This window comes from Vipera ursinii, assembly GCF_947247035.1.
Source record: "Vipera ursinii genome assembly, chromosome: Z".
NCBI classification, from domain to species: domain Eukaryota; kingdom Metazoa; phylum Chordata; class Lepidosauria; order Squamata; family Viperidae; genus Vipera; species Vipera ursinii.
Window position 1 is genome coordinate 107,581,979 of NC_139517.1, and position 10,730 is coordinate 107,592,708.

Genomic DNA, 10,730 nt, shown 5'->3' on the forward strand with positions numbered 1-10,730 from the left:
ATTAGCCTCTGCCTCCTTCAGTCTGGTATCTCCAAATTATAACTATACCTAAGAATTATTGTGTGTTGAATCCAAATATCTAAAGGACACCAGGCTGGAGGAAGTAGCTGTAACAATATGGAGGTTACTGAATGAACGCACTGACTGTGAATGCTTCTACACAAGAATTAATACCAATATTTTGGGGGGGGGGGTTTTAAGCCCCAATCTCTGTATTCCTACAAAATAAACATTGTTAGAGATCTGAGCTGATTTATTTCCAGTGTAACTGAATCTTCCCATTCATGGATTACTGCCTTGTCGTGGCGAAGGGGCTTGCGTAATTCAATGAAGCTATGAGCTATGCCGTGCAGGGCCACCCAAGACGGACAGGTCATAGCAGAGAGTTCTGACAAAACGTGATCCACTGGAGAAGGAAATGGCAACCCACTCCAGTATCTTTGCCATGAAAACCCTATGGACAGTACCAAAAGGCAAAACGATATGACGCTGGAAGATGAGCCCCTCAGGTCGGAAGGCGTCCAATATGCTACTGGGGAAGAGCAGAGGGCTAGTACTAGTAGCGCCAGAAAGAATGAAGCGACTGGGCCAAAGCCAAAAGGACGCTCAGCTGTGGATATGTCTGGTGGTGAAAGGAAAGTCCGATGCTGTAAAGATTTTTTCTCCATAGGAACCTGGAATGTAAGATCCATGAATCAAGGCAAGCTGGACGTGGTCAAACAAGAGATGACAAGACTGAACATCGACATCTTAGGTATCAGCGAACTAAAATGGACAGGAATGGGTGAATTTAATTCAGATGACCATCAGGTATACTACTGCGGGCAAGAATCCCTCAGAAGAAATGGAGTAGCCTTCATAGTCAATAAAAGAGTAGGAAAAGCAATACTGGCATACAATCCTCAAAATGACAGAATGATCTCAGTTCGAATCCAAGGCAAACCATTTAATATCACAGTAGTCCAAGTCTATGCCCCAACCACCGGTGCTGAAGAGGATGAAATTGACCGGTTCTATGAAGCCCTACAGCACCTTATAGAACTAACACCAAAAAATGATGTCCTTATCATCATGGGGGATTGGAATGCTAAAGTAGGAAGCCAAAAGATAACCGGAATAACAGGCAAGTTTGGCCTTGGAGTACAAAATGAAGCAGGGCACAGGCTGATAGAATTTTGTCAAGAGAATATGATGGTCATAGCAAACACTCTTTTCCAACAACCCAAGAGACGGCTCTACACATGGACATCACCAGACGGTCAACACAGAAATCAGATTGACTATATGCTCTGCAGCCAAAGATGGAGAAGCTCTATACAGTCAGTAAAAACAAGACCAGGAGCTGACTGTGGCTCAGACCATGAGCTTCTTGTTGCAAAGTTTAGGCTTAAACTGAAGAAAGTAGGGAAAAGCACCAGGCCAGTCAGGTATGAATTAAATCATATCCCCGTTAATATACAGTAGAGGTGACAAATAGATTTAAGGAATTAGATCTGATAGACAGGGTGCCTGAAGAACTATGGACAGAGGTTTGCAACATTGTACAAGAGGTAGCAACCAAAACCATCCCAAAGAAAAAGAAATGCAAGAAAGCAAAATGGCTGTCTGAGGAAGCTTTGCAAATAGCTGAGGAAAGGAGGGAAGCAAAAGGCAAGGGAGAAAAAGAAAGATATGCCCAATTGAATGCAGAATTCCAAAGAATAGCTAGAAGAGATAAGAATGCCTTCTTAAATGAACAGTGCAAAGAAATAGAAGAAAACAATAGAATAGGGAGGACCAGAGATCTTTTCAAGAAAATTGGAGAGATGAAGGGAACGTTCAATGCAAAAATGGGCATGATTGTTGTTGTTGTTAGCTGCGAAGTCGTGTCCGACTCATCGCGACCCTATGGACAACATTCCTCCAGGCCTTCCTGTCTTCTACCATCTTCTGGAGTCCATTTAAGCTCACGCCTACTGCTTCAGTGACTCCATCCAGCCACCTCATTCTCTGTCGTCCCCTTCTTCTATTGCCCTCAATCTTTCCCAGCATTAGGCTCTTCTCCAGTGAGTCCTTCCTTCTCATTAGGTGGCCAAAGTATTTGAGTTTTAGCTTCAGGATCTGGCCTTCTAAAGAGCAGTCAGGATTGATCTCCTCTAGGACTGACAGGTTTGATCGCCTTGCAGTCCAAGGGACTCGCAGGAGTCTTCTCCAGCACCATAGTTCAAAGGCCTCAATTCTTTGGCGCTCAGCCTTTCTTATGGTCCAACTTTCACTGCCATACATTGCAACTGGGAAGACCATAGCCTTGACTATACGCACTTTTGTTGACAGGGTGATGTCTCTGCTTTTTAGTGTGCTGTCTAGATTTGCCATGGCTTTCCTTCCCAGGAGCAAGCGTCTTTTAATTTCTTTGCTACAGTCCCCATCTGCAGTGATCTTGGAGCCCAGGAAAACAAAATCTGTCACTACCTCCATTTCTTCCCCATCTATTTGCCAGGAATTGAGAGGGCCAGATGCCATGATCTTGGTTTTCTTAATGTTAAGTTTCAACCCAAGTTTTGCACTCTCCTTCTTCACCCGCAACAAGAGGCTCTTTACTTCTTCTTCACTTTCTGCCATTAGAGTGGTATCATCTGCATATCTTAGGTTGTTGATATTTCTTCCAGCAATCTTAATTCCAACTTTTGATTCATCTAGCCCTGCCTTTCTCATGATGTGCTCTGCATATAAGTTAAATAGGCAAGGCGACAGTATACAGCCTTGCCGGACTCCTTTCCCAATTTTGAACCAATCAGTGGTTCCGTGTCCAGTTCTCACTGTTGCTTCTTGACCCGCATATAGGTTTCTCAAGAGACAAATAAGATGGTCTGGTACTCCCATCTCTTTAAGAACTTGCCACAGTTTGTTATGATCCACACAATCAAAGGCTTTAGCATAGTCAATGAAGCAGAAGTAGATGTTTTTCTGGAACTCCCTAGCTTTCTCCATGATCCAGCGTATGTTAGCAATTTGATCTCTAGTTCCTCTGCCTCTTCGAAATCCTGCCTGTACTTCTGGTAGTTCTCGATCCACATACTGCTGAAGTCTAGCTTGTAGGATTTTAAGCATGACTTTACTAGCATGAGAAATGAGTGCAATGGTGCGATAGTTTGAACATTCTTTGGCACTGCCTTTCTTTGGAATTGGAATGTAAACTGATCTTTTCCAATCCTGTGGCCACTGTTGAGTTTTCCAAATTTGCTGGCAAATTGAGTGTAGCACTTTTACTGCACTGTCTTTTAAGATTTTGAATAGCTCAGCTGGAATACTGTCACCTCCACTAGCTTTGTTGTTGCTCAGCTTTTCTAAGGCCCACTTCACTTCACATTCTAGGATGTCTGGCTCGAGGTCAGTGACCACCTCATTGTGATTATCTGGGACGTTAAGCTCATTCTTGTATAGTTCTTCTGTGTAATTTTGCCACCTCTTCTTAATCTCTTCTGCCTCTGTTAGGTCCCTGCCATTTTGGTCCTTTATCATGCCCATTTTTGCATGGAATGTTCCCTTCATCTCTCCAATTTTCTTGAAAAGATCTCTGGTCCTCCCTCTTCTATTGTTTTCTTCTATTTCTTTGCACTGGGCATGATAAAGGACCAAAATGGCAGGGACCTAACAGAGGCAGAAGAGATTAAGAAGAGATTGCAAAATTACACAGAAGAACTATACAAGAATGAGCTTAACGTCCCTGATAATCACAATGAGGTGGTCACTGACCTCGAGCCAGACATCCTAGAATGTGAAGTGAAGTGGGCCTTAGAAAAGCTGAGCAACAACAAAGCTAGTGGAGGTGACAGTATTCCAGCTGAGCTATTCAAAATCTTAAAAGACGATGCAGTAAAAGTGCTACACTCAATTTGCCAGCAAATTTGGAAAACTCAACAGTGGCCACAGGATTGGAAAAGATCAGTTTACATTCCAATTCCAAAGAAAGGCAGTGCCAAAGAATGTTCCAACTATCGCACCATTGCACTCATTTCTCATGCTAGTAAAGTTATGCTTAAAATCCTACAAGTTAGACTCCAGCAGTATGTGGATCGAGAACTACCAGAAGTACAGGCAGGATTTCGAAGAGGCAGAGGAACTAGAGATCAAATAGCCAACATACGCTGGATCATGGAGAAAGCTAGAGAGTTCCAGAAAAACATCTACTTCTGCTTCATTGACTATGCTAAAGCCTTTGATTGTGTGGATCATAACAAACTGTGGCAAGTTCTTAAAGAGATGGGAGTACCAGAACATCTTATTTGTCTCGTGAGAAACCTATATGCGGGCCAAGAAGCAACAGTGAGAACTGGACACGGAACCACTGATTGGTTCCAAATTGGGAAAGGTGTCCGGCAAGGCTGTATACTGTCGCCTTGCCTATTTAACTTATATGCAGAGCACATCATGAGAAAGGCAGGGCTAGAGGAGTCAAAAGTTGGAATTAAGATTGCTGGAAGAAATATCAACAACCTAAGATATGCAGATGATACCACTCTAATGGCAGAAAGTGAAGAGGAACTGAAGAGTCTCTTGTTGCGAGTGAAGAAGGAGAGTGCAAAAGTTGGGTTGAAACTAAACATTAAGGAAACCAAGATCATGGCATCCGGCCCTCTCAATTCCTGGCAAATAGATGGGGAAGAAATGGAGGTAGTGACAGATTTTATTTTCCTGGGCTCCAAAATCACTGCAGATTGGGACTGTAGTCAAGAAATTAAAAGACGCTTGCTCCTCGGGAGGAAAGCCATGGCAAATCTAGACAGCACACTAAAAAGCAGAGACATCACCCTGTCAACAAAAGTGCGTATAGTCAAGGCTATGGTCTTCCCAGTTGCAATGTATGGCAGTGAAAGTTGGACCATAAGAAAGGCTGAGCGCAAAAGAATTGAGGCCTTTGAACTCTGTTGCTGGAGAAGACTCCTGCGAGTCCCTTGGACTGCAAGGCGATCAAACCGGTAGGTCCTAGAGGAGATCAACCCTGACTGCTCTTTAGAAGGCCAGATCCTGAAGCTAAAACTCAAATACTTTGGCCACCTAATGAGGAGGAAGGACTCACTGGAGAAGAGCCTAATGCTGGGAAAGATTGAGGGCAATAGAAGAAGGGGACGTCAGAGAATGAGGTGGCTGGATGGAGTCATTGAAGCAGTAGGCGTGAGCCTAAATGGACTCCAGAAGATGGTAGAGGACAGGAAGGCCTGGAGGAACATTGTCCATAGGGTCGCAATGGGTCGGACACGACTTCGCAACTAACAACAACAACAACAACAAACTGAATCTTGGTTCTAAGTAATTTAAGGCTAGGAATTTGTTTGTTTTCTGAGATTGTGGCTCCTTTTTACTATTACAGACTCTTATATCTCCTCCCAACCTTGGAATGGAATGGAATGAAAATGCTAACTTGAACACTTTGCAACTCAGTAATCAGAAGATCTACAGGTAAAATTACAAGTATTTTAATTTTAATTGGCTATAGCAGGGGTGTCAAACTCAATTTCATTGAGGCCCGCATCAGCATTGCAGTTGCCCTCAGGGGTCCAGGTGGGTGTGGCCTGGGTGGGTGTGGCCTACTGGCTGGGCATGGCTAAAGTGCGTATGGCCTAGTGGGTGGGCGTGGCCAGCACTACATCGTTCGCATCAAGGGTGCCTATGGGGGGCTGGGCAGGACAGATCTGAGGGTCTGTGGCAGGAGGAGGGTCTCTGGGCCAGGGCCAAGGTAGTGGGGGCCGTTCCCTCACTGTTTCCAGGATGGCTTCACGGGCCGCATGAAACCACTTCGCGGGCCGGATCTGGCCCCCGGGCCTTGTGTTTGACATGTCTGGGCTATAGAGAAGTTCCCTGAAGATGGGCTCTAGCACAAGTCTGAAAGCTTGGAAGACTAAACCTCTGGTCCCAGGGACCAACCCGTATTGGACCCTGCAACATTATCCTGGGACACGTATATTCGCCTTCATTCATATTTTAATTGTTTCTCACTTTTTAAGAGCAGACAGTCTGACTACTCATTCTCTCCACCCATCCTTTGTTTAGTGAAATCAAGAGTAAGAGGATTTTTTGTTCCTTTGGGATTGCAGCAATTCAAATGGGAACAATGATATTTAGTTCTTGTTCTCAACATTTTAAAACATTAGGAAAAAAATAACATAGATCACTTCAATTTGCTTTTCAGAATGTAGGGAATGAAACCAGTAGAAATATGTCAAATCGTTTGCGTTTTCAAACTGTTTACAAAGAAGAACAACAAGATAGATTCTTGTGGTGTGAATTTCCTAAGTTAATACTGTAGATCTATAAAAATCTGGCTTTGATTTTTTTTTGTAGGACTGAAGCAAATTACAAGTAGACTTTGCTTAAGTATGATAGTTGGGACACAAATTTTACCACTAAGCAATGTGATGGTAAAGTACAATTTCATGTGACCACATCACTTAGTACAACAAGTCCAGTAACCCCTTTGTTGTCATTAAATGAGAATCATGGATTGTTAAACAAAGACCTCCTTGCAATTTCCTGTTGACTTCCAACAACCAAAGACAGTGGGGGAGCTGGTAGGAAATTGTTAAGTCCCACGCAGCTCACAAGGAATGAGTGATTGATAAACAAGGACTCTTTGCTTAATGAAAGACAAATTTGAAAAAAAACTGAAGGAGGCAGTGTTTGATTACATTATAGTAGATCTCTAATGGAACAATAGTTGAAAATTGTAAAGAACCAATCCAATATATGGAATTTTGAACCCTATTATTTGTTGGCATATTATCGTTAAATGGTTATCTTAATTATCAAGAAAAGACTATCTCTGGAACCTGCTTTGAGTTTGCAGCCAGTAAGAAGTAGAGCAGATAAATGCAGGACTTTTGTAGTAAATGTGCTTGGAATACCAACAATAGTACTTGCAAAAGCGGCTTATATTAAATGAATAAAATAAATACCTGGTTTATTAGTAACTGGAGAGATAAAAGTGTGCAATAAAAGTGTGCAATATTTTAAAATGCAGGAATCTTATTTTAGAATATATGTCCTATGGTACATTTCTGTATTTTTATTAGCTTTGATGCATGAACACTCTTTACAGCAAGTTCCAATCCAATAATAGCCATTGATATTTATGATGGTCACAGTGTCCCAGGGTCATCTGAAGTGACCAAAACCTGCTGCAACCACCCAGCAGATGGGGGGGGAATAAAAACCAAACACCCCCACCTCACCCCTGCTGCCAATCCCCAACAAAAATGCTCACAACAATGAAAACCTTGGACAGGAGGAAGAGCGCCACTGGGCAGGCAGGCAGGCGTCTTGCTCAGCTGTGGCTTGGGGGGCACTTTTTCAGGGCCATTGTAATTTCGAACAGTCACTAAGCAAACTTTTTTAAGTCGAGGACTACCTGTACTTCGTCATATTTTTCCTTTTTTTTTGGTCATCAAGTTTTTGACACCTTGCTAGGCGACTGGTGGTACTCGGATGTTGCCATATCCTCAAAGTGGTATAATGGGTGAAAAGATTGAAAAGCCCTGGTTTAAAACAACATCATACAGAACTTATTTGATTTAAAGTATTTGAGACAGATTCTCTTATCTAAGTGTAATAGAAAAATGTTTGTATTTTATTTCCTTATTTAACAATATTTATGGCTTGTCCAGATGCAAAAGGATTCTAGGCAGGGTACAGGAAAGTCAAAAGCAAGAAATAAACATTGCAATTCAAACAAAGTAATGAATAAATTATCGAATATCTCAAAGGCAATCAATAAATTAAATTTTGCCAAATATTTGTTTTAACCACCATGTTAAACACCTGTCCAGAAGGGAATTATCTGTACCCCTGGAAGAAGAGTATTTTATAGAATGGCAGCTGCCTCTGAATAGACCTATTGCTTACTCCGCATCTTCTATACCATCTTGGCCCCCAAATATAAAAATATTAACATTCTTCTCTCTGGCAGTTGATTACCAATTTATACAGTGCATGCATTAATATTGCTGATTTTCAGCTTAATATTTATTTTATTTTTATTTATTATATTTTTATCATTCCTTTATTATTTCCATGAATCTCAAAGTGGCCAACATACTTAATGCTCCTTCTTCCTATTCTCTCCATAGTAACTATGTGAGGTGAGCTGGGCTGAGGGAGTGTGACTGGCCAAAAGTCAGTCTTTTCTTTTATTTGCTCTTATACCTATATGTTCTTGTGAATTCACATATTTTGTACAAGCCACATATCAGATCCTCTCTCTCTTGCTGAGCTATAGAGAGCAGACACAAGTATTTTACTGCTAATGCAAAAGGATAAGAAAGAATGGGGACAGATTCAAAGAGTAATTGATACTAGAAGAAATATAGGAATGACAAGAATTTGAGAGGGGCAAGTGGATGGGATGGGGCAATCTACAGTATGTTAAAACAGAGGTCCCCAACCTTTTGGGCACCAGGGATCGGTTCCATGGAGAGAGGCTTTTCCGTGAACTGGAGGGTTTTGTGTGCTGCCTGCATCTCATGGATGGGGCTTTGCTTGTTTGTCTGGACCGGTTGCTGGCATGCCGTGGCCCGGTACTGGTCCATGGACTGGGGGTTGGGGACCCCTGTGTTAGGATAACTGGGAAGTCAAATGTATATTAAACAATAAAATGCCTGATAAATCATTCATCTACTTTTGTCTACAGTGGCATTCTTCAGCCTTGGCAAATTTAAGATGCGCAGATTACAATTCCCAGAATTCACCTGCCAGCCAACTACATTGGAATTAGAATTCTTATTTAGTATGTTTTTCACATCTGGTTGGAGACAGACAATTTTCAGCCAGAATGTGAAACTAGGGCTGTAAGATATGAATAAACAACCACAGCAAAGCTGAATGATAAAGGATGTTCAAAATTACAGTTGTATTGAATTTAAAATTCATAGATTCTATACCCAAGAGCTCCTAAGACTTTATAGAGAAGAATGATTTAACATTTGCCTTATTGTTTGTGCAGAAAGAAACATTACAATTACAAGTAGTTAAGGGCTACCTTTTGTTTAGTGACTATTTGAAGTTACAACAGCACTAAAAAAGTGACATGACATTTTTCACACTTATGTGATACTTTTCACATTTATAGCATTTATATAGTGATGTGATCAAAATTCAGATGTTTGGCCACTAGCTAATATTTATGACAATTGCAGGGTCTTGGGATCATGTGACCATCTTTCGCGACCTTCTGACAAGTAAAGTCAATAGGAAAGCCACAATTCACTTAACAGCCATGTTACTAATTTAACAACTGCAGTGATTCATTTAACAGCTATGGCAAGACAGGTTGTCAAATGGGGTAAAACCCATTTAACAGCTGTCTCACTTAGCAACAGAAATTTTGGGCTCAATTGTGGTCGTAAGTCGAGGACTACCTGTAACTTGTAACTATTGCATTGTTAGGCTATATCCTAATAGTAGGGATTCCAGAAATTAATATTTGCACACTTTATACATTGTCAATTACTTTTAAACCATAGGGAAGTTATTTAGAATTGAATAGAGCTGGAAGGGACCTTGGAGATCTTCTAGTCCAGCCCCCTGCTCAAGCAGGAGAACCTATACCATCTCAGACAAGTGACTGCCTAGTCTCTTCTTAAAAATATCCAGTAATTTCCTAAACAGTACTTCAATACACCAATGGACTACTGTACTGAAATAACCAATGAATAAAACACCTGATTGCCTTTTTAAAAATTTCTGTCTAGCTTCATGACAATAAGCTTGTGTTTAGAATATGGAGTTTTGCTATCATTACCTTTTGTTAGAAAAGTTGCAGTAGTAAAATTGTTGTTATACAGGTACCGTATTTTCTGACATATAAGACGACTTTTTAACCCATGAAAATCTTCTCAAAAGTTGGGGGTCGTCTTATACGCCCAGTCGTCTTATACACCAGAAAATACTATTCACCTCTCTGATCTTTTCTCTTTTCTGCTGGACGGTGGGATCGCTGGGTGAATGGAGTTAGGCGATGGCGACCCGTGGTTAAGCGGCCGATGGTGAACGGGCGATGGAGGGCAAACTCTCGTCAGCTCCTGGGGCAGCTACTGCAGCCGCCGCCATTGCTCTCTGTAGGACTGGCCATGCTGGCGCTTCCAATGCTGGCTGTCAGGTCCCCGAAAAGAGGAGGGGCAGGTGGTCCCCAGAGGCGCGCTGCTTGACAGTAGGAAGGGAGCACCTTTGCTCCTGCCAAGGCACTGCCTGACCCGTGCAGACCGGAAGAATCGCTTGCCCCATCATGGAGTGCGGAACAGCGGTACTTGGCACCCCTCTTGCCCGCAGACCATGCAGCAGCCCTCGCCAGCCGGCCTCGGCATGGCCGCCCCAAGCCCGGCTCTCTAGCGCATCTTCCGGGCCCGCCTGGCCAACCGTCTCCTGGGCGGGGCTTGGCTCCAGATGCGGCGGCTGCTCCATCTGCAAATGCTATCTCAAAGCCGGATCACGCTTGGCTGTGCAGGCTGCCGAAAGGCGGGGACTCAGAGTTCCTGCGGTGGTTGCGGTTTCTGGCATGCTGTTTGCAGAGTCTGGCCTGGAAGAACGTGTGGCTTTGCACCATTTGCATCAGACAGGGCTGAATCGGGCTTGTGTCGGACACTTGGAAACTGGCATGTAAGTATTTTCTGGCGTATAAGACGAAAAATCTTGAAAATCTTCTCAAAAGTCAGGGGTCGTCTTATACGCCCAGTCGTCTTATACGCTGGAAAATACGGTAT